The sequence below is a fragment of the Crocuta crocuta genome, unplaced genomic scaffold (assembly GCF_008692635.1).
Source record: "Crocuta crocuta isolate KB4526 unplaced genomic scaffold, BGI_CrCroc_1.0 scaffold11, whole genome shotgun sequence".
In the NCBI taxonomy this organism is placed as follows: Eukaryota; Metazoa; Chordata; class Mammalia; order Carnivora; family Hyaenidae; genus Crocuta; species Crocuta crocuta.
This window is the reverse complement of record NW_027528624.1, coordinates 571,540-593,861: the sequence shown is the minus strand read 5'-3', so window position 1 is coordinate 593,861 and position 22,322 is coordinate 571,540. Positions and strand designations below refer to the sequence as shown.

At 36.0% G+C, this 22,322-nt stretch overlaps 1 protein-coding gene across 3 annotated transcripts in view; it reads left to right on the top strand.

Annotated features, from left to right (window-relative positions):
- The window catches only part of IPCEF1 (interaction protein for cytohesin exchange factors 1), a 178,163-nt gene that overhangs the window by 9,272 nt on the left and 146,569 nt on the right, over positions 1-22,322 (top strand). Inside the window, exon 2 of one of the 3 annotated variants that reach the window (XM_077755083.1) lies at positions 8,507-8,587. The exons of the other annotated variants lie outside the window; for them this stretch is intronic. The gene's annotated coding sequence lies outside the window, so the exon portion shown is untranslated. The remainder of the gene's footprint in view (positions 1-8,506; positions 8,588-22,322) is intronic. 3 annotated transcript variants of the gene reach the window in all.

Genomic DNA, 22,322 nt, shown 5'->3' with positions numbered 1-22,322 from the left:
CTTTTTCCCATGTTCGGCCTAATCAATAGTCCCCAGGCAGTCTTGGCTGTGGCCAAATGTCTTTTCTTCCCCGCTACCCCCAGTTTCTGTACTTCTTCTTCATGATTATTCAGGCACCTTGGACTAATCTCTCCACTGAGCTCTACCCTGTGCTTGCCGCCTCCGCATGTGTCCTGTTTGTTGGTGTAAAGGAAAGATTCTGTGATCCTTTGACTTACCTGAATGTCTTGCATCCTCTGGGGCTTTGGGCAAGTACGACAAAGGCTTAGGTTTAGTAGTCTTTTTATTATATAGACCTTTCCATCAAAAGTCTCCTTTATTCTCCTGGAGAGCCTAGAGAAGTTTCACATATGGACATTTCAGGGTCTATATCTTAGGATTGGGCAAGTAGGAAGCTGCTTTTTTAAAAAAAATGTTTTTCTAGCCCTTTTGTTTTCTGTTTTTGTTCTGTTCTTTCACAGGGAGATGTCCTTCTAAACCTAAATGCCTATTCCCATGGAAGCTCTGAGCTGTGGCTGCTTTACAATTTACTGAGCATGTGTATGTGCATTTTCTTATACTGATACCAAGACATTGTGCTGTCTGTATGTGGGCCAGATAGTAACACATCCATTGAGGAAACTGAGGCTCAGAATGGTTCAGTGGTGTGTCCAGGCAATAAATGGCTGAGCTGAGTCTTGCACTCTGGTTTACTGTCTCTTATAGGAGGTTTTTCCCATTTGGAGCATTCTATTGTCTGGCCTTTATAGGTAAGTTGTCTCTACTGATTTATCATCAGGGTGAAGTCTGAGTTCAAGTCTAGTCATCTTCTACCTCTCAGTGTCTCCCAGTCTGGGTCATCCCACCAGGCATGTATTCTTAACCTTATACTTGCATGGGTTGGGAGGCCCCCACTCATCTGTCTCAGATGCCTCGTGTCAATGCTTATATCATAGAATCAGATGTCAAACCTATTTTAGCTCAGAGGGAATTTAGACTCCATTTACTCTAACGCTGCCACTTTATGGATAGGGAACTGAAGTCCAAAGAGATTTTGTGATTTCTGTATACAGCTTGTTGTGATTGCTATGTATGGCTTGCTGGAAGTAATACTCAGTTCACTGCCTGGATTTCCTTATTCTAGATGTTCTTCACTGTTAAATCTGGGTTAAAGTGGACACATTCTCAGAAGAGCAAGGTCTTTAAGTTGTCATGAGTTATTAACACCAATGTGTGAATTAGCCTCTCAGATCCTTCCAACCAAGAGCTAATTCAGATTGCCAACCCAACTGGCCCACATACCCAACCTCGAGCTGACGGATGCCTCATCTAGACTCTCTAAATATTAACTGTCCGACAGCAAAACTGCATCATTTATTTTGTAAGGTTATTTCAGCTTTTGTCATTTTAAATGTCTTTCTGTCAAAGACTTGATGATTTGGAAGTCTGCACAAGATGGAGGTGGAGAAGGACACTCTTAATTGGAATAGAAGTAATGGGAATTCCAGTACAACCTCCACAAAATGCTTAAGCCTCTGAAGAGAGAATCTCTTAAAACTTTTGCCAGATTTTTAATCAGAAAGTTTTTAAATACACACATACACAACAACCAATTTTATCTTCTTGATTTATCAAGCTTAGACTCTCAGATGAGTACTTGTCATTCACAGGCTTTCCCCAGAATTTGAATTTGCTTCATAAAAAGTTATCAGTAGGCCAAATGTCTGGCGGGGTACCATGTATGAAAATATCATGTGTCTAAATGTGAATTAATGAAATTGTAGCAGAATATTCTTGGTGGGAACTGTGTCTTTTAAATATGGAAACAAAAGATTCATTTATTAAGGTTCACCTTTAGCGAATAGACTGTAGAAAATGCTGTATCAAACTTCAGAACTAAGCAAGGCTATTTTTGCCCTTGGGAGTCTCGAAGGCAATGTACAGTGATAAAAGTCAAAAGGAAATCAGCACTTAGGAAGCCTGGTTCCATGGCTGAACATACTCGTGAGGGGCACTGTAAGAGAAAATTCTTGGATTGGTGTTAGAGTTGCAACCAGTAGAACTTTCTTGGGCAGAGTGTTAGTTGAAAGGGAGGCTGTAATTTCAAATGTGCTGTTGGTATTCTGTTAAAAGGAAGGTTGTTTCCCACCATATTTTGTTCTGGGGGAGTGGTTTGAATTGGATCTCTTTTGTCCCATACTTTAAAAAATTGGATTCTGCGTCTGTTGTTGGTTATTGATGTATCAGAGAGGATTATCCTTATGAGGAAGTGTTCTGGTAGGTAATATGGAATTTCAGTTCTTCCCACCCCACACATACTTAGTCTTTTCATTTTCTTCTTCCCCGGGGAACAAGAGGGTGCTCCTTAATACAGAGGTACGTTGTGCTGTAATTCATACAGATGGAAACTTTAGGTTAGCTGTGAGCTAATACAAAATTTTAGCAGCATGGATTCAGAGCACAGCTAGAGAGTGTTCTAGAATACGTGGAGAGGAAAACAAAGATTCAAAACTGAAACTGGTCCCGATTTGAGCTGAGAATATAAATTTCTTTGATGTCAGGAGATGGCTTAATTAGCATAAACTTGTCCGGAAATCTATTCTTTTTATCATTTGTTTCCTCAGTCTTTGGAGGCATTTGACCTTTCATAACACAAGGCTAGTTTCATAACACGGAACTATTTGGCACTCACACAAGTAGAAAATCCATGAAGAAATCATCTATTTTCTTTTTTGTATGACTGATCTAGGAAGACATGGCAAAGTTGTTCATGTGAATAGTTACTCATAAATGTTACTCTTAGTTGTGTTTTCAAAAAGGTAATTTTAAACTTTTTTCTCTTTCCCAGAAAAAATTAGAACGTGAATGAATACTTTTTTTGTACAGCTTGGTGTCTAAGATTATTTCTGTCATCTTCTGAGGCTATGCTTAGTAGCCTTGAAAAGGGCTTTACACTATTTTTGCTTGCTATTTCTGATGCACCAGTCTGTCTTTTAGGTTGAGTGTCACTCCCTATCACATTAATCAACCCTAAAGCATACATTGGAATTCCCTAACAGCCGATTATTTTTACTTGGCAGTGTTTTGAATAATTAGACGGCATTGAAACCTTAAGTCGCTTAATTTTTCTAAAGTGAAATCAAGAATCTAGAATGATAAAGTAGAATGGGAACCTCAGACATCATCTGGCATCAACACTTAGATTTTAGACACAAGAACCGTGAGGCTAGAGAGAATCTGAGTCTTCCGCGAGGTCATACTGCTAACTCATGGCAGAGAGAAGAGTGGAAGAAAGAGAGGCTCAAAAGTTAGGCAACATTCTTCACTGAAGGATTTTTTTTTAGAGCCACTGATATGCTGACATGTGTTATAAATCCCCAATGTGGAGAAAATGTTTAGTTGTAGGGAAATTTAATAAGCAGCTTTCCCCAATTTATTGGCCAAGGAGCTACCTTTCTGGCAGAACTGAACAAGCTTAGTGTTCATTAAGCATGCTTTAGAAATATTGTTCTTTTACTTACTCCACGCTTTAACCAAAATATGCTTTTTTTTTTCTTTACAAATGAAATGATCTTGACAGCTGTAATTTTACATTTTTGTTGGCCTAATTGTTTATAACCAGGGGAAAAGCTATGGAGATGCGGTGGAAATGAGAACAGTAAGTGACATTGGAATTGTCTTTGCTCTGAATCCTCAGGACACAAATTAGATTTAAATCCTAAAAAAAACCTGAATTAAGTGGCAAGGGAGTGAGAAGTTTCTTAACTCTCGATAGGTAAACCATAAAACAAAGACAGAGAATCAGCAATGTTTTGTTGCAAGGGGAACAAAATTCTTAAATGTTATGAAGAGATGTGGAGGCATAAAGGATGAACCTTGCCTTGCATCTCCTAAGTTGGCAAAGTCTATCCAAATCATGATAATGACAATTGTGTCAATAAAAAACTATAGTAACTATGTTATATGAAATTGAATGTATCCACTTAAATAAAACAAGGGACATCCAAAGGAAATGTTCATGAAATGGCCATCAAAATTACTAGACTGAACAGAATTCAATAGAGACTTTTATTATTCTCTCCTCTGGAGCACGTTAGAGCTCTGAGGACAGAGACTCACATTTGTTGTCTACTACCTGAACTCCCAGAGCTTAAAAGAGTGAGGGGTATAAAGTGGATGCTCAGTAAACACTTGTTGAATAAAATAATTTAGTTTGTTTTATTAAATATTCTTCATTGATAAGGCGATGCAGAGATTCATTTAAAAATTTAAACATTACTCGGGCACCTGGGTGGCTCAGTTGGTTAAGCATCTGACTTTGGCTCAGGTCATGATCTTACGATTCGTNATTCATTTAAAAATTTAAACATTACTCGGGCACCTGGGTGGCTCAGTTGGTTAAGCATCTGACTTTGGCTCAGGTCATGATCTTACAATTCGTGAGTTTGAGCCCTGCTTAGGGTGAGCTCATGCCTCACTTCAGTGAGCCTTGCTTCTCTCTCTCTCTCTCTCTCTGTCCCTTGTTGGTTTGTACCCCCCCCCAAATATTTAAACATTATGAAAGAACACAGGTTGAAAAGTTATATTTACTCGTCATCCAAAACTTCCACACTCCTACCATAGAAGAAACCACAGTAACCAGTTTGTATAATATTCTTCTAGAATGCTCTATGCAAATCAAAGCATACATATATATACACACATATATAAAATTAAAAATTTATTTAATTTTTAATTTTTTTAGGAGGAGAGAGCACATGCAAGTGGGAGAGCGGCAAGGGAAAAAAGAGAGAGAATCTCTTTTTTTGTTGAGAGAGAGAGAATCTTAAGTAGGCTTCACGCTCAGTGTGGAGGCCATCGTGCGGCTCACTCCCATGACTCCAGGATCATGACCTGAGCCAAAACCAGGAGTCAGAAGCTCAACTGACTGAGCCACTGAGACACCTCTACACACATATTTATAAATACAGTTGTTTTTAAACAGGTAGAGGCACACTATATAGATTGTTCTACATCTTGATTTTTTTCACTTAAATATCTATCTTAATGACATAGATTTTAAGAATTGCTTCCAATAAATGAAAAGCTGTATAATACTGACATTTTATTTTTCATTTCTTGATGATTTCATATGTTATAAACCATTTGTGTTTCTTTTCTATGAACTGCCTCTAAGTTCTTTGTCAAATTTTCTATTGGTTTAATGGCCTTTTATGACTGATTTGTAAGAGGTCTTTATATATGAAGGAAATGAGCTCATTGTCATATGTGTTGAAATATTTTCCCCTGTTGATCATTTGTATTTTGACTTTGTAGGGTATTTTTTTCTGTGCAGAAAAAAACATTTTTTTAAATGTAGTCTTATTCACTAATCTTTCTGGAATTTGCATTTTGTGTATCACTTAGTAAAGCTTTCTCATCTCCAAAAAGAAATTCCCCAATATTTACTCCTCATCTGAACAACATCAATAGAATTTATTTTGTCAATTTTCTAAATGTCTAAGTGGATTTTTAATATTTTCTCAGCATAGAGAAAATATAGAAGCAAGTGTTGGGTGACAGTATGTATTAGTGTATTTTGTTATTTTGTGTTTCTGGCAATATTTTAAGTTTTATCTTAATTATTTTTCAATTTATACCTAGCTAGATTTGGTGAACCAAAGGCACGGCTAGTGTTAAAATATGCTGTTGCATTAAAATATAATCACTGCCAGAGAATGAGAAGACAAGCCACAGACTTAGGAGAATATTTGCACAAGGGATATCTGATAAAGGACTACTATCCAAAATATACAAGGAATTCTTGGGGTGCCTGGGTGGCTTAGTCGGTTAAGCGTCCGACTTTCGCTTAGGTCATGATCTCGCGGTTTGTGGATTCGAGCCGCGCGTCGGGCTCTGTGCTGACTGCCAGCTCAGAGCCTGGAGACTATTTCAGAGTCTGTGTCTCCCTCTCTCTCTGGCCCTCCCCTGCTCACTCTGTCTCTCTCTCTCTCCTAGAAATAAATAAAAATATTAAATATATATATATATATATACAAGGAATTCTTAAAACTCAACACAAAGAAAACAAACAATACAAATAAAAAATGGGCAGAATATTTGCACATACACCTCCCCAAAGATACAGAAGAGAAACAAGCATATGAAAGATGCTTAGCATTTTATGTTGTTCGGGAAACGCAATTAAAACAACCCATTAGCGTGGCCCAAATCCAGACCACCGACAACACCAAATGCCGGTAGGGGAGTAGAGCAACAGAAACTCTCCTACGTTGATAATGAGATTGAAAAAGAGCACAGTTATTTTGGAAGAGAGTTGGGTGGTTTCTTACAGAACAAAACCTATCCTTACTGTACTATCCTTCAATCACACTCTGTGGTATTTATCCAAAGGACTGGAAAACTTATGTCCACACAAAAATCTGCACAACAGACATTGATAGAAGCTTTGTTCAGAATTGCCAACGCTTGGAAGTAACCAAGATTTCCTTAATAGGGAAATGGGTAAATTGTGGCCCATCCATAACAATGGAATGCTATTAAGTGCTAAATGGATATGAGCTTTCCAGTCATGGCGGAACCTTAAATGAATCTTCTAAGTTGAAGAACGCAGTTTTGAAAAGGCTGCCACAGTATGAGTCTAACTGTATGACATTCTGGAAAAGGTTAAACTATGAAGACAGTAAAAAATCAGAGGATGATGGGTTGGGGGTAAGGAGAGGTTTTTTTAGGACAGTGGAAATATTCTGTATGTTACTATACTGGTAGATACATGTCATTATAGATTTTTCAAAACCCATAGAATGTACAGCACCAAGCATGAGCTGTCATGTAAACTATGGACTTTGGATGATAATGAGATGTCAGTATAGGTTCATAAATTGTCACAAATGTATCACTGGTGGCAGGAGAGAGAGTAGCTGAATTCTCTGTCTGTAATGGTGAGTTTTCTATTTTTTTTTTTTTCTGGCAGTTTTTATCTGCTTTTGCTACTTGTATTTTGAAGCTCTGTTACTATATGTTTAAACTTGTAGGGGTTTAGGGCACCTGTGTGGCTCAGGTGGTTAAGCAGACTCTCAATTTCAGCTTAGGTCATGATCTCCTGGTGTGTCATTTCGAGTCCCTGATTGGGTTCTGTGCTGATGGTGTGGAACATTCCTGGGATTCTCTCTCTCCATCTCTCTGTGCCCCTCCCCAGCTCTCACTCTCTCAAAATAAGTAAATAAACTAAAAAAGAAAAGAAAAAACTTGTAGGGTTTTCAGAGGTTCTTGATGAATCAACTCCTTTGGCATTGTGAGATGTCCCTTTATATTCCAGCTAATATACTTTGCCCCAGATTAACATAGCTTTCTTCTGATTGTTTCCATGGTTCATAATTTTTCTATCCTTTCTCTTAACCTATTTGTGTCTTTATTTTTGATGCATATTTTGTAGGATAGTTGGATATTGCTTATTTATATCCAATTTGACAATCTCCATCTTTTATTGGAGTGTTAGAGCATTTACATTAAAAATAATTATTCATATTGCTATTTGCTTTCTATTTGTCATGTTGATTTTTTGTCCCCTTTCCTCTAATTCTTTCTTCTTTGTTTTTAGTTCTTTTTGTTTTTGTTTGTTTGTTTGTTTTAGAGATAGCATGAGCAGTGGACAGGGGCAGAGAGAGAGAGAGAGAGAAAATCTAAGCAGGCCTCATGCTTAGCATGAAGCCCAAAGTGGGGCTCGGTCCTACTACACTGGAATCATGACTTGAGCTGAAATCAAGAGTCGGATACTCATCCAACTGAGTAACACAGGTGGCCTTATTCTGTCTCCTTCATGATTAATTGTATATATTTTTATAACTTTATTTTGTCTCCTTTGTTGGCTTATTTACTATTACTCCTTATGAATACGTAATTGGGATTCTCTGCAAATCTCTGGGAGTCATTTTCTGTATAGCTTTCTTTTCTCACTTCCTCTGTCCTGTGAACTCTGATTGCCTTGGTGTTCCCAACAAAGTTTTCTCAACTTAGAAAGACCTCTACACTCTGCCTAGGGTCCCCCCAACTCTTCTGGGGACTGAAAGCGTTCTCCATGCCCTAAACTGAAGTGATCATGAGGCTTACCTCACTTGGTTTCCTATCTCTCAGGCACCACTCTCCTACATTTCCTGACTTCCAATGTCATGAAAGCCATTGTTTCATATAGTGTGTCCAATTTTTGTTGTTGTATCAGGAAGGAGGGTAAATCCTGTATCTGTTACTCCATCTTGCCAGGAAATGGAAGTACTTATGAGGACTTTCATGATAGTTGTTCCCTCTGCCTGTGGTACTCTTCCATTTGAACTTAACGTGGCAGAATCTTTTTTAACCATTTAGATCTTAGTCAAATGTTAGCCCCTTAGAGAAGTTCTTGATCCTCAATCCAGAAGAGCCACCTGACACTATTACACTTTTCTATCCCTTTGTCCCTGATACTACTTTCTGATATTTTCCCCAGATGATTTAATTATTAGGTTTTAAAAAAAAATCTATGCTNTACCAGATTGTAAACTTCAAGAGATTAGGGATGTTTAGATCATATTCACATTGATCCCCAATTGCCTGTGGCGGTGCTCGACACAGGGTAAGCATTTGACGTGAGTGAATGAATGAATGAATGAATGAATCCTTATTTATGTTGCATTGCAAATTATGTAATTCTGTCTCCAAATGTGGTCTGTCGGGGGCGCCTGGGTGGCTCCATCGGTTAAATGTCTGACTCTTGGTTTTGGCTCAGGACATGATCTCAAGGTTTGTGTGTTTAAGCTCCACATTGGGCTTTGAGCTGACAGTATGGAACTTGCTTGGGGTTCTGCCTCCCTCTCTCTCTCTGCCCCTCTCCTGCTTGTGCACACACACACAAAAAAATAAATAAACTTTTAGAAACATGTGATCTTTGGACTAGTGTCAGCTCACAAAATTACTGGTCTGAATTTCTCAATTCATAAATTGAGAGTAACTTTAGAAACCTTCTATCAATTCAACACAGCAATTTTGTGTTTCTTAAATCTAATAACAAAAATTTGAGTTCTTGTAGCTTGTGTGCTTTTTAAAAAATTTTCTTTTTCTTGTAACTAATTTGTCTTTTATAGAAGCATCAGTCTGTGATGGATTAGAAATAAAAATAAAAATTGGCCCTTTCAAACTGTAGATCATTATTTTGGTTTCTTTTTTTGTTTTTGAAGTTTATTTATTTATTTTTAGAGAGAGAGAGAGAAAGAGAGAGAGAGAAGGCATGCTCAGGAGCAAGGGAGGGACACACCGAGAGGGAGAGAGGGAATCCCAAGCAGGATCCATGCCTTCTGCACAGAGCCTGATGCAGGGCTTGAACCCACTAACCACGAGATCATGACCCAAGCCAAGATCAACAGTTGGATGCTTAACCAGGTGCCCCTCAAACTGTAGATAGTTTGATAATCTCCCAATCATATGCCATGGGCAAGAGAGTATTGAATTTTTAAAGGAATCAAGTTTCAGGAAAGTCATTTATTTTCTACTTAATTCTGGCTCAATATACATTAATTTGAGGTTTTCATATGATAATGAGGGTGATGCACAATATCAAGAGTTACTACTTTTCTTTTTTCATACTCTGTTCTGTGGAAGCAAATTTGCTTCCCTTCTTGGAGGGAAGGTATCTATGTGTATTTGGAATTCTTCTGTCATAAGGATTTGTCTCTTCTCCTTTATTTATTATTCAATCTTTTATTTATATCAGTAAGGGCTCATGAATACTTCTTTTATATTTTTGGTTAGAATTCAATAATATGTTATTACTTTGTTGTTCTAGTCTTGGTGATTGAGTTCTTTTCAGATTGGCTAATGTGTCCCTTTGACACATCTCTGTCCTTTTCTTTTTTGAACACTTCCTTATTAAGTGTGCAATTTCAGATTTTTTGAGCGTATATATCCACATAATCATCACTCCACTCGGAAATTAGAACTTTTCCTTACTCCAGAATGTTTCCTGAATTTCCTTCCTGTAAGTTTCCACCCACTGTAGGCAACCACTGTTCTGATTTTTGTCACTATAGATTAGTTTTCCTTTATCTTGAACTTCATATTGATGGAATCATATAGTAGGTACTCTTACGTATTTCTAAGATGCTTCATGTTGTTTTTGTATCAGCAGTTCATTCTTTTTTATTGCTGAATGTAAGTACATTATTTGGATATATGATAATGTATTTATCTGTTATTTTGTTGATGAATATTTGAGCTTTTCAAAATTTTTGCTATTATAATTAAGGTGCTATGAACAGCTTTGAGGACATTTACTCTTATTACTTTGAGTAATTATTTGGAGTGGAATTGGTAGGGTACGTGTAGTTGAATATTTCCCACAGTGTTTATCATATCTTAAAATCCAGCAGCAATATTTAATGGTCATGGTTATTCTACATATTCTCCAATAATCAGTACTGTTAGCCTGTTGATTTTAGTTATTCTGTTAAAGTAAAATTTGTGTTTCCTTGATGAAATATTGAGCACATTTTTCTCATGTACTTATTAGCTTTTATATGTCTTTTTTTGTAAAGAATTTGTTCAAATTTATTTTCCATTTTTAGTTGGAGTGTTCATCTTTTTTTTTCTATTTGTAAGACTTTTTATATATTCTGGATAAAATCTTTTTTCTTACATATATTTATAATGCATATTTTCTCCTGGCCTATAAGTTGCTTTTCTATCTTAAGATATCTTGATGAGCAATAGTTTTTTTTTATTTCATCGAATTTATCAAATTATTTTATGTTTTTCCCTGTTTGTATCATATCTAAGAAATCTTTCCCTATTCTGAGGCTGTGAAGATATTATCCTGTGTTTTGATCCAGAAACAGTATTGTTATAGTATTTAGTTTGGATGTATAAGGCATTTCAAATTAAGTTCTGTTTGTGGAGTGAGTAGAAGTTGATATTTACTTTTTCCCATATGAGTATCCAAATTTCCAGGTATGTTTAAGGAAGAAAAAGAAAAAAGAAAACACTTCCATTTTCCCATTGAATTATTTTGGTTTCTTTGTTGAAAATAAATTGACCGATGTGAATTTATTTCTGGATTCTGTATTTCATATTAGTGATCTATTTGTCTTTTCTTGCACCAATGCCGTATTGTCTGGATTCTCTAGCTTTGTAGTAAGTTTTGAATTAAGAAGTACTATGAATCCTCCACCTTTCTTTTTCTTTCTCAAAATTACTTTTGCTACTGTAGGTCATTTGCATTTCTACAAAATTTTAGAATCACTTGTCAATTTCTACAGAAATAGATTGCTGGGATTTTGATTGGGAGTGAATGACTATACTGGCTAATTTGATGAGAACTGACATCTGAACAATATTAAGTCTTATCTATAAACATAGTATATCTCTCTATTTAGGTCTTCTTTAGATCTTCTCTTAGCAAGTCACAGTAGTCTTCAGTTTAAAGACCTTACATCCTTTTGTTAAAATTATCCCTAAATATTCTTTGATGATATTGTAAAGGAAATTATTTTTTAAATCTTATTTCCCAATTTTTTGCTACTACATAGAAACATAATAGATTTTTTATATTAATCTTTTATCCTGTGACCATGCTAAATTCAATGATTACTTTTAAGATTTTTTAAAGAAGATTTATTAGGATTTCCTACATGGATTTCTTAGGGTTTTCTAAACAATGTTTTGATTTTCCTTAAGATTTTCTTTAGGAGACAGTTATGTCTTTTCCTTTCTAAGTCTCTAAGCCTTTTATTATTTTTTTCTTCTTACTTTATTGCACTAGTTATCACTACCCATATGAGGATAAATAGAAGTACTGAGATGAGAAATCCTTTGCTTTGTTCCTAACCATATTTTTATTTAATATTTTAATATTTAATATTAATATTTAATATATAATATTTATTTATTATATAATATTTAATATAATATGCTATATTATATTAAATATTATATAATAAATAATATATTAAATATAAAAAATTTTAAATATTTAATATTTTACCATAAGTATGATGTTAGTGGTAAGTTTTTTTCATAGATGGGCTTTTATTAGATAAGGTTCCCTTCTATTACTTGCATACTTGGAGGTCTTTCGCTTTTTAATCACGAATGGGTTTTGAATTTTGGGAAATACATTTTCTGCATCTATTGAGATGATCCTGTGGTTTTCTCTCTTTACTTTTTAAATATGGTCATTTATATTGATATTCGAATGTTACGTCTGGGATCAACTCCCCATAGTTATGATATAATATTCTTTCTATATATTCCTGGATTCAACTGCCAATATTTTGTTATAAATTTTTACATCTATGTTCATGAAAAGTGCTGGTCTGTAATTTTCTTATAATATCTGTGTCAAGTTTTGGTATCAGGGTTGTGCTGTCATAAAAAGAATTGCAAACTCTTCCCTCCTCTGCCTTCTGAAAAGTTTGATAAGATTTCTTGGGTTTTTGGATGCTCATGTTTTACCTCTCCAAAAGTTGGAAATTTTATTTATTTATTTACTTACAATGTTTATTTACTTTGAGAAAAAGAGATAGTGTGTGCACAAGTGGGGGAGGAGCAGAGAGAGAGATGAGGAGAGAGAATCTCAAGCAGGCTCCACGCTGTCAGCACAGAGCCAGACGCAGGGCTCAATCTCACAGTTGGTGAGAGCATGAGCTGAGCCAAAACTAAGAGCCAGACACTTAACCAACTGACTGAGCCACTCAGGTACACAGAGAAAGAGAAAGAAATTTAAATGTACATACTATTCCCTTTCCTGAAATGTTTATCTGCTACATAATGAAAGGTCATAAGGCAAAAAATTTTTGCATCACCTGCAGGTTGTCTTTATCCACACATTTTAATTACTTACCTTTTTCTAAAATGATCATAAATATTTGAAGTTTCAGAACAGCAAACAAAAATTGAAATGTATTCATTTGTGCGTGCACATGTGTGTACTTGTGTGTGTACATATATTTGTTTGAGAAAAGATATAGTATTCAAAGTAGTACTTCTCTTAGTGTACAGTGTGATAGCTGGATTTGAGCAACTTTTCATATTATTTCATAAAATAGAATGCCTACAAATAGTATGACTAAAAATCTATTCTTGTGCTTTTTATTCAGTATGACAGAAATTAAGGATATTGAAGATAAGTTGCATTCTCAGACGCACAAAAAGCTTTATTAGAGCCAGGTTTTCTAGGCTTCCTTAAAATAAAGTTTTTTCTCAGGGCTGTTGAGGCCAATTGCACTCATTTTAGTTTCATCTCATTTTATTTTACCCAATCTCTTTCTATCTAGAGTGCAATGAGCTGTGAAGTGGCCAAAATATAACCAGGGAAGAGAAAAGAAAAAACTGAAGCTCTTGAATTAGACACAGATTGGAAAAATAAAACTCAAAATAGTTGAAAACAATCATTCCTTACATTCTAGCTTCTTCGATACATAAGAACTATAGTCAGCTTCTAAGATTTATAAATCACTCAGGAATTTTCATTTTCATTTTACTTTGCTATTGCTTCTGGTAACAATATATGAATAGAAATAAGAGAACAGATATGTGGATTAAAACCCAAAGCAACAGAACGAAATTCAGACAAGATCAATTTATTCTAAATTAGTGTTCTGAGAATACTCTCACAATTTAACTACGCTTTATATTTTTGGGAAAATGTATGAATTTAAAATATGATTCACTTTGTTAAACAGACAGGGGAAGAATTTGAACAGATGTTTGTGTTGTGATTTAAAATTTTGGGGACTTAGAAATGATTACCTCTTGAAAGCCAAGAATTTTCTTTTCTTCTTCCTCTCTTCCTCCTCCTCCTCTTTCTTGTTCTTCTTCCTTTTGTTTTGTATTTGGAAAAACCATGCTTGAGGTTGGAACACTGGAAACATGAAACAGACTTCATGCATTTTTATATCAGCAAGAACTTTATTCAAAGGCAATCTTGCTAACCTTGGAGTACCACAGCCAAAGACCATTGTTGCTTTTGGTGGTTTTTAAAAAAATCTAAATAGATTACTTTCCCCTTCATATCTCTATTAAATTTTGTGTTTTTCACATACTGATACAAATAAGACATGACCCATATGCTGGTCAGGGTTGGGAGGTAACGATTGATACCAAGAGGGGATCCTGAAGCCAGAGAAGGGAATGGAGAAGGAAACAACGCCTGAGAAGGACCATTTTATCTTGTTTTCTTTATATAGAAATGTCTCAAGATGAGAGCAGAAACAATGTTTTGGACAACTATATTAAAAAAATGTTTAGGAGGCACATTTTCCAGTCATGTTATGATGAGAAACAGATGTAGATGCTGTTAAATCATGTCAAATATGAACTGCCTATGTACCCTGTGAATATGTGTAAATATTTAACTAGAAAAACAGTCACATGAGAATGGCTCTGGAGTAATCTTGGAAGCAGGAAGCCACAAATTATAGGTCTGAAATTTACCATGCATGGCTTATGAGTTCAGATAAGTAAAACCAAATGAAGAGACTGAACGTTTTATAAATAGTTCAAGTTTTTTGGTAGGGGGAGGGAAGAGAAAGGATTAGGGAGAATTTTTAATGTACTTCAAGTACAATCAGTACAATTAATTATAACCAGAGCACTAAGAATCATATGATAGGAATTCAGTTATGCATTTGAATCGATAGTCATGATCTATGAATTCAGAGAATTATGCACCTATATTCATAATCTGCATTTATTTTACTTACCAATTTACACAGGAACAATTACTGTGAAATCATAGCTTATTCTTTTTTTTAAATGTTTATTTATTTTTGAGAGAGAGAGAGAGACAGAGTGCAAGCAGAAAAGGGTAGAGAGAGAGAGGGAGACACAGAATCCGAAGCAGGCTCCAGGCTCTGAGCTGTCAGCACAGAGCCCGATGCGGGGATTGAACTCACAAACTGTGAGATCATGACCTGAGATGAAGTCGGACACTTAACCAACTGAGCCACCCAGGTGGCCCAAATTCATAGCTTATTCTAATTAGGTTCTAAAGTCAGCATAGACTTACCCTGACAGTCTTCCTGGAAGACATCCTGTTGGAGACAGAAATACATGGCTCTACTAACACGGCTAGTTTTGCAACTGACCCCCATACCTTCTGCAGGTTTTGGAGGATGAGGATAGCTTTGGTTATGGGCCAAACACGAAGGGCTAACAATTGACATCCAGAACATGTTGCATGGGAAATATGTCTTTAAAACTAGAAGCACACTGTGATTCTAGTGAGATGGAGATGAAAACAGATTTGTGCTTTCTATCTCATCCCCAGCCTGGAGCTTATACTCCTACAGGGAAAAAGTGGAATGAATTTGCTCTATTTTATTGCTTTATTTGTTTTCATGTTTAATTCTCACTTCATCAAAATAATATTCTCTAATTACCTTCTGTGCTTTAAATCATTTTATTGGAATGTAGTCTCCATATAGTGAAACGCATAGCTAGTAAATATTACAGTTAGTTCTCGGAGATTTTTTTTTAAGTTTATTCATTTATTATTTCTGAGAGAGAGAGATAGAGAGAGAGAGAGCACAAGCAGGGTTAGGAGAGCAGAGAGAGAGAGGGAAATACAGAATTCGAAGCAGGATCCATGCTCTGAGCTGTCAGCATAGAGCCCAACGTGGGGCTCAAATTCATAAACCATGAGATCATGACCTGAGCCAAAGTTGGATGCTTAACCAACTGAGCCACCCAAGGACCCATGTAGTTCTAGAAGATTTAACAAATACACATATCCATGTAACTCACACTGTTACTAAGATACAGAATATTTCTCTTCTTGCTCTATTACAATAAATCCCTCCTCTCTCTTCTCTCCAGCCACATTGTTCAGATGTCCTTCTCCACATATTGGTTTTGTCTGTTCCAGAACTTCCTAACAATGGCATCACTTGCATGTACTCATGGATCTGGCTTCTTTTGTTCAGCATAATGTGTGTGAGATTAATTTACATGGTTGCATGTGTCAGTAATAGTTCATTTCTGTTTATTGCTGCCTATTGTATCATGTAAATATATTGCAATTTGTTTACTTCTTTTCCTGTTTTTGGACATTTGGGTTGTTTCCAGTAGGAGACTATTATAAATAAAGTCACTATGAATATTCATACACAAGTCTTGGTGCAGATGTATGCCTTCTTTTCTCTTGAGTAAATACTAAAGAGTAGAGCTGGTGGACATAGGGTTCTGTTTGCTTAACTTTATGAAGAAACTGCCAAATATTTCAAAAGAATGTTGTAGCTTTTTACACACTCATCAGTAATGTCTGAGACTTCTGGTTGTTTCCCATCTGGCCAACATTGTTTAATCATCATTAATTGTCATTATAGCTTGTATCTCACTGCAGGGCTGTGGCATTTTCCCAATGATTCACTATGTTGAGCACTAGTTCATGTGCTTCTTGGCCTTTTGCATATCTTTTGTGAAGTGTCTATTCAAGCCGTTGCCCATTTTTAATTGGTCTACATGTCACTGTATTAATGAGTTGGAAAAATTCTTCATATATTCTTGATGTGGGTCCTTTGCCCGATAGACTTTTTGTGAATACTTTCTCTAATATGTTGCTTGCTTATTTTATTAATGTCATCATTAATGAGCAGATATTTTTAGTACTTTCTTTTATATTTTCTGCATCCTGGGTATGAAATCTTTGCCTACCTCAAGATTTTGAAAATATCTCTTTATATTTTCTTCTGCAAGCTTTATAGTGTTAACTTTTATATTTAGGTCTATGAAGTAGGAAATGAAGTTAGTTTTTTAAATAAGGATGTCCACTTGTTCCAGGAGTATTAATGAAATGTCTTTTCTTTCTGCATTGATTTGCTCTGCTTTTTTTTTTTTTTGACAATTGCTTGTGTGTCTCTATCTCTTAGCTCCCTCCTCCGTCCCATGGTCAATGTGCATATCCTTATTACACCCATATCATGCTCTCAATTGCCATAGCTTTATTATAGATCCCTTTTAGTTTTTCTTAACCATGCTTTGAATGTTTATTTATTTATTCTTGAGAGAGAGGGAGAGACAGTGTGGGAGAGGGGCTGAGAGAGGTGACAAGAATCTGAAGCAGGCTCCAGGCTCCGAGCTGTCAGTGCAGAGTCCAACATGGGGCTTGAACCCATGATCTGCAAGATCATGACCTGAGCTGAAGTCGGACCCTTAACCCGCTGGGCCACCCAGGTGTCCCATTCTTTGCCATGTTTTGTAGTTTTTAGTGTAGAGGAGTTAGATAACCTTTTGCTGGATTTAGCTATCATTATTTTTTGATGCTTTATAAAGAGTATTAATTTTTAAATATAATTTTCCATTTTTTCATCATTGTTGTATAGAAATACTATTGTTTTTAATGTTGACTCTGTTGCCTGAGGCCTTGCTAATTCCATTAGTTAGATATAGAAGAGTTATCTTGTAGATTTCTTTGGATTTTTCTGTGTATATAATCATGCTGTTTGAGATTAAAACAGTTTTATTTCTTTTTATTTATTCTTTTTTAAGATTTATGTTTTTTATTTATTCTTCCTGCATTACTATACTGGCTAAACCTACCAGAACAATTTTGAGTAGAAATGGTAAGGATGAATATCCTGGTGTTGTTCTTGATCTTAATTGGCAAGTGGTCAGCCTTTCCCCATTAAGTATGGTATTAACTGTCGCATTTTATGTATCTCATTTCTCATATTGAAGAAATTCCTCTGTTATTAATTTGCTAACAGTCTTTATTTTATCATGAAGGAGTACTGAATTTTTTCAAATGTTTTTTCTGAATCTACTAAGATGTAGGATTCTTCTCTTTTGTCAGTGTGCAGAATTCAATTGATTGGTTTTTAAAAGTGACAACAAACTAGTATTCCTGGAATATATTTTGCATTTTATATATAGTAAATATTTTAAAGGCATTTTGTGTTTGTGTTCATGTAGGATGTTTGCAATATTCTTTGGGGCACCTGTGTGGTGCAGTCGGTTGAGCATCTGACTTTGGCTCAGGTCATGATCTCATAGTTTGTGGGTTCAAGCCCTGCATCAGGCTCTGTGCTGACAGCTCAGAGCCTATGCTTCAGATTCTATGTCTCCCTCTCTCTCTGCCCTTTCCCACTTGTGCTCTGTCTCTCTCTCAAAAATAAATAAACATTAAAAAAGCTTTAATACTATATTTTTTCTCATAATTTCATTCTTTGTTTCAATAAAAGTTACTGCTAGCCTCATAAAAATAGTTAAGAAGTGTTTCCTTTACCCTTTTCTGGAAAATAGAGTTAATAACCTTGTCTAAATTATATGGTTCTTTTGAGAATTGATTGAATGAATTTATATTAAATCTTTAAAATATAAATGTGGTAATACTATACACACAAAATATTATTTTATCTTTTTGTTAATATTACATTAGTGTACCACATATGCATCTATTAAATGAAATGTTGCATTCCGACATTTCTAAGCTGTGGCAATACCATTTATTTACTTATTTGACATACTTAATTGGAAAACAGTATATTTAGTTCCAGGGTTATAAAAAAATAAATCAGATATGGTCTGCTTTTTCATAGATTTTTCTTATAATTATGAGTAGACACATTAGGAAATCCAAAGTTCATTCTGAAATATCAAATATATCTCCAATATGGTTTTGTATTAATATTTAAGTGTATCTTAGTTTTTGAAATTGGTGGTTCATGTATGGGGGAATTTGTAGTAATTATCCACCACACATTACTATACCCCTTCATACGTCTCCCCATCCTTGATCTTGTTGGCAAGTAGAATTTGTCCTAACTGTATGGCTAGAAGATATATATTTGATTATATACATGTCTTCTGAAAATATTCTGGGGTTCATCCTTATTCTTTCAAAAAAGATGATACTTAAAGTAGAACTTTATTTGAAAGCCAATAAACCTACCACTTTTGACATGCAAGGCACCCTCATTTTAATAAAATAAAAATTATTTTGAAATAAGATGTAGCAGGGCACCTGGCTGGCTCAGCCAATAGACCACATGAGTCTTGATCTCAGGGTTATGAGTTTGAGCCCCACATTGGGTGCAGAGATTAGTTAAAAAAATAAATAAAATGTAGCTTCTTAAAGAAAAAAAGTTATTTTGTAGGAAGTTATGCAGCAATTTTCACAGAGGGTGAACTGGGGGAAGAGAAGATTATGTTTGTACCTAAGTGTCTGAAATGCAAAAGTATACTTATTATTATGAGATTCATCTACAGACACCTTTGTGTCAGTTAACAATCTGTTGTTTTACTTGACCAAGGTCACAATTCTTGTCCACATGTAGAGGCATCTGGAAAAGAAGGAAGGGACCTACCAAAGAGCCAATGGGTGGTACTTGAAGCAGGAGAGTCCAATATCGGGGCAGCCCAACCAGTACTTTACTGAGTGCTACCTCAAGTACGAGTTAAGAATTTATACACTTAATCTGGATTCTGTGTTTCTGTATCTTGAATTTCATTCCTTTGCTAACAAATATTTATGTTAAAAACTTTAACTTGACTTTGTGTTCTTTATCTGAAGACAGATAGGGGAGTCAGTATTCCGTGGCTACATAGAGAGGCCCTGGTGGACCTGGGCTATTAGCTCCCGAGCTTGGAGTAGATCCACAGGCCTGAGAGCTAAGATATGAGACTTAGAACACTGTCAACATCAGTGTGGTGGTTATCGGCCATTCCCATCTGTGATCCTTGCCACAGAGGAGATTAACTTAAGCCTCTGACCCTTTTCCTTCACTTCACCTTATGCCTTATGTTATAACCATGTTTGAAGTAAAGATCTTCCCATTGATCTCTGCACTGGGGATCTGGGCTACTTGTAAATCATTTTATTCATGTTAACAAACAGCTGTTATTGGAGAAAACCCTTGGCTTGTGGTATTTAAAAGATCTTCAAATGTCTAGTACTTTATACTTTTTGTGGGCCCTCTGTTTCCCTATGGAAATGTCATACAGGAATGATTTGTCCTGTGTCCCACAGAAGTGTCCTATAAATATTTATTGAACACCAAGACTATTGAGTGCTTAGGGCACAAGGGCAAGCAAAACCATTCACTCCACCTGTTCTCCTGAGGCTTTCAGTCTGATGTGGAGACAGATGTGAATCAAATAGTCATGTTAATGAAGGCATAATTACAAAGTAGATGGGCCATCAAAGGAAAGGAACCCACTAGTATGAGAGCTTATCCCTGAAACCCCGAGACTGTTAGAGAGAAAAGGTCTTTTCAAGGACTTCTTTCATTGTCCTGATCTTACTCAGTTTTTCATTTACAAAACTGAGAACTTTTCAGAATGTTGTACTTTTCACATCAAGACTTGAGATCAACTAGTGAGATGACCAATGTGTGTGGAGAATTCAATTAGAACCACAACAATCAATGCATTTCCGGGTTTTCTTTTACTGTTGGGAGGGGCCAAAGAATCCTTAGGATCCTAAGACTAAAGAAGGAAACATGGGAGAAAGAAGAGATTGAAGAAAGTGAGATGTGGAAATGTTTTCCAGGTAGATAGTTTTGACCTTTGATTGGTTTGTCCTTAGTATTTTAGTTGTAAATATGCAGATAGGTATTTTTATATATTCCTTCATTTCTACTGTTTGGATCAAGCTTGCATATACACTAGCATCTCATTCATCTTTCCAGTCTGCTGGGCATTCTTTTGGAAGATCTGTTGGGCGCAGGGCCATAACATCTGATTTAATTTTTCTGCTGTCATTACCTTAAGCAGGTTCCCTTGACTCTGCTCAGTTTCGGCATCTATATGTTTTTATGATCAAAATAAAATCAGGTCAACTAGAAAGAGTACTCAAGTATAAGTGATGTGATTATAAGCCACGGAGCAAGGTAAGCTTCCTTCTTAAAGTCAGAGGAAATGTCAGGGCGACACGGCAGAGGCCATCTGTGGAACAGAGTTGGAAACAGGAACAAAAGATGAAGTTTCACCTCTTTAGAGCTTTCTGCCTCTTTTATATGTGGATGGGTCCAGTTACACATCATTTTGGAGTATATTAGCTTAAATAATAATTCAGAAAAGCCTTTTTAATTGGAACAAAGATTGGGCCTAACAGGGGCTAGAGTTAACTAAAAATATCTTTGCTTAATTGAAACAATAGACAAATAACAAAGGAAAATGTTTCACATGTTCACTAGAATTGACTTCTCTAGCCCCTTAAAACATCTTGGAAACATAATCTATATAGCATTAATCTGACATGCCTTCTATTTCTTAGATTCTCTAAGATATATGTAGGGCATTGATTTGTTGTCATAAAGCAAATAAAAACATAGCTTAAAAATATTATAAATATAATTTTCAGAATGTAGTTGAATAATGCTATTTTTTATATTCACAAGTTAATATAGTTAATTCATTTATTGATAATGTGAAAATAGAGAATATAAGTAGATATCAGACTGGGGAACAGAGGAGATGGGTAATGCCATTCATCAAGATGAAGATGAAGAGTGGGGCGCCTGGGTGGCTCAGGTGGTTAAGCGTCCAGCTTCGGCTCAGGTCATGATCTTACGGTTCATGGGTTCGAGCCCTGTGTCGGGCTCTGTGCTGACAGCTAGCTCAGAGCCTGGAGCCTGCTTCAGAGTCTGTGTCTCCCTCTCTCTCTGACCCTCCCCTGCTCATGCTGTCTTTCTCTCTCTCAGAAAAAAAAAAAAACACATTAAAAAAAAAAGATGAGGATGAAGAGCACATTTTTTACAAGAAAGACAATAATTTGGGGGCAGTTGGGTCTGACTTTGGCTCAGGTCATGATCTTGCACTCATGGATTCGAACCCCACATCAGGCTCTGTGCTGACAGCTCAGAGCCTGGAGCCTACTTTGGAATCTGTGTCTCCTTCTCTCTCTGCCCCTCCCTTGCTCACACTCTTTCTCTGTCTCTCAAAAAAATAAAATAAACTATTAAAAATTTTTAAAAAGGAAGATGATAAGTTCATCTTTTTGCACATTTAGGAAACTATAGTACTTGGAAATGTGGGGTGCTGGTGGGCAATCTAAAAGACATCTCAGGAGCTCAGAATGTAATTCTAGCTTGAAATATGGATTTGGGATCCATTGTCATTGGTGACAGTTAAATAAAAATGTAATATGAGAAAGGAAACACATGAACAGGGCCCTAGGGAGCACCGATATTTAAGAGGTGAAAGGAGACAAGGTGGGGTAAGGAGTCTGAGGAGAGATGACAGGGAGGTGGAAAGAAGACTGGGAGTCTTGAGAGCCAACGGAGGAGAATATTGAGACAGCATCCGGTGCTGTGGGGAGGTTAGTAAGAAAGGGTTGAAAAGTGCCCATTGAAGGCAACAGAAAAAAAAAAAAAAAAAAA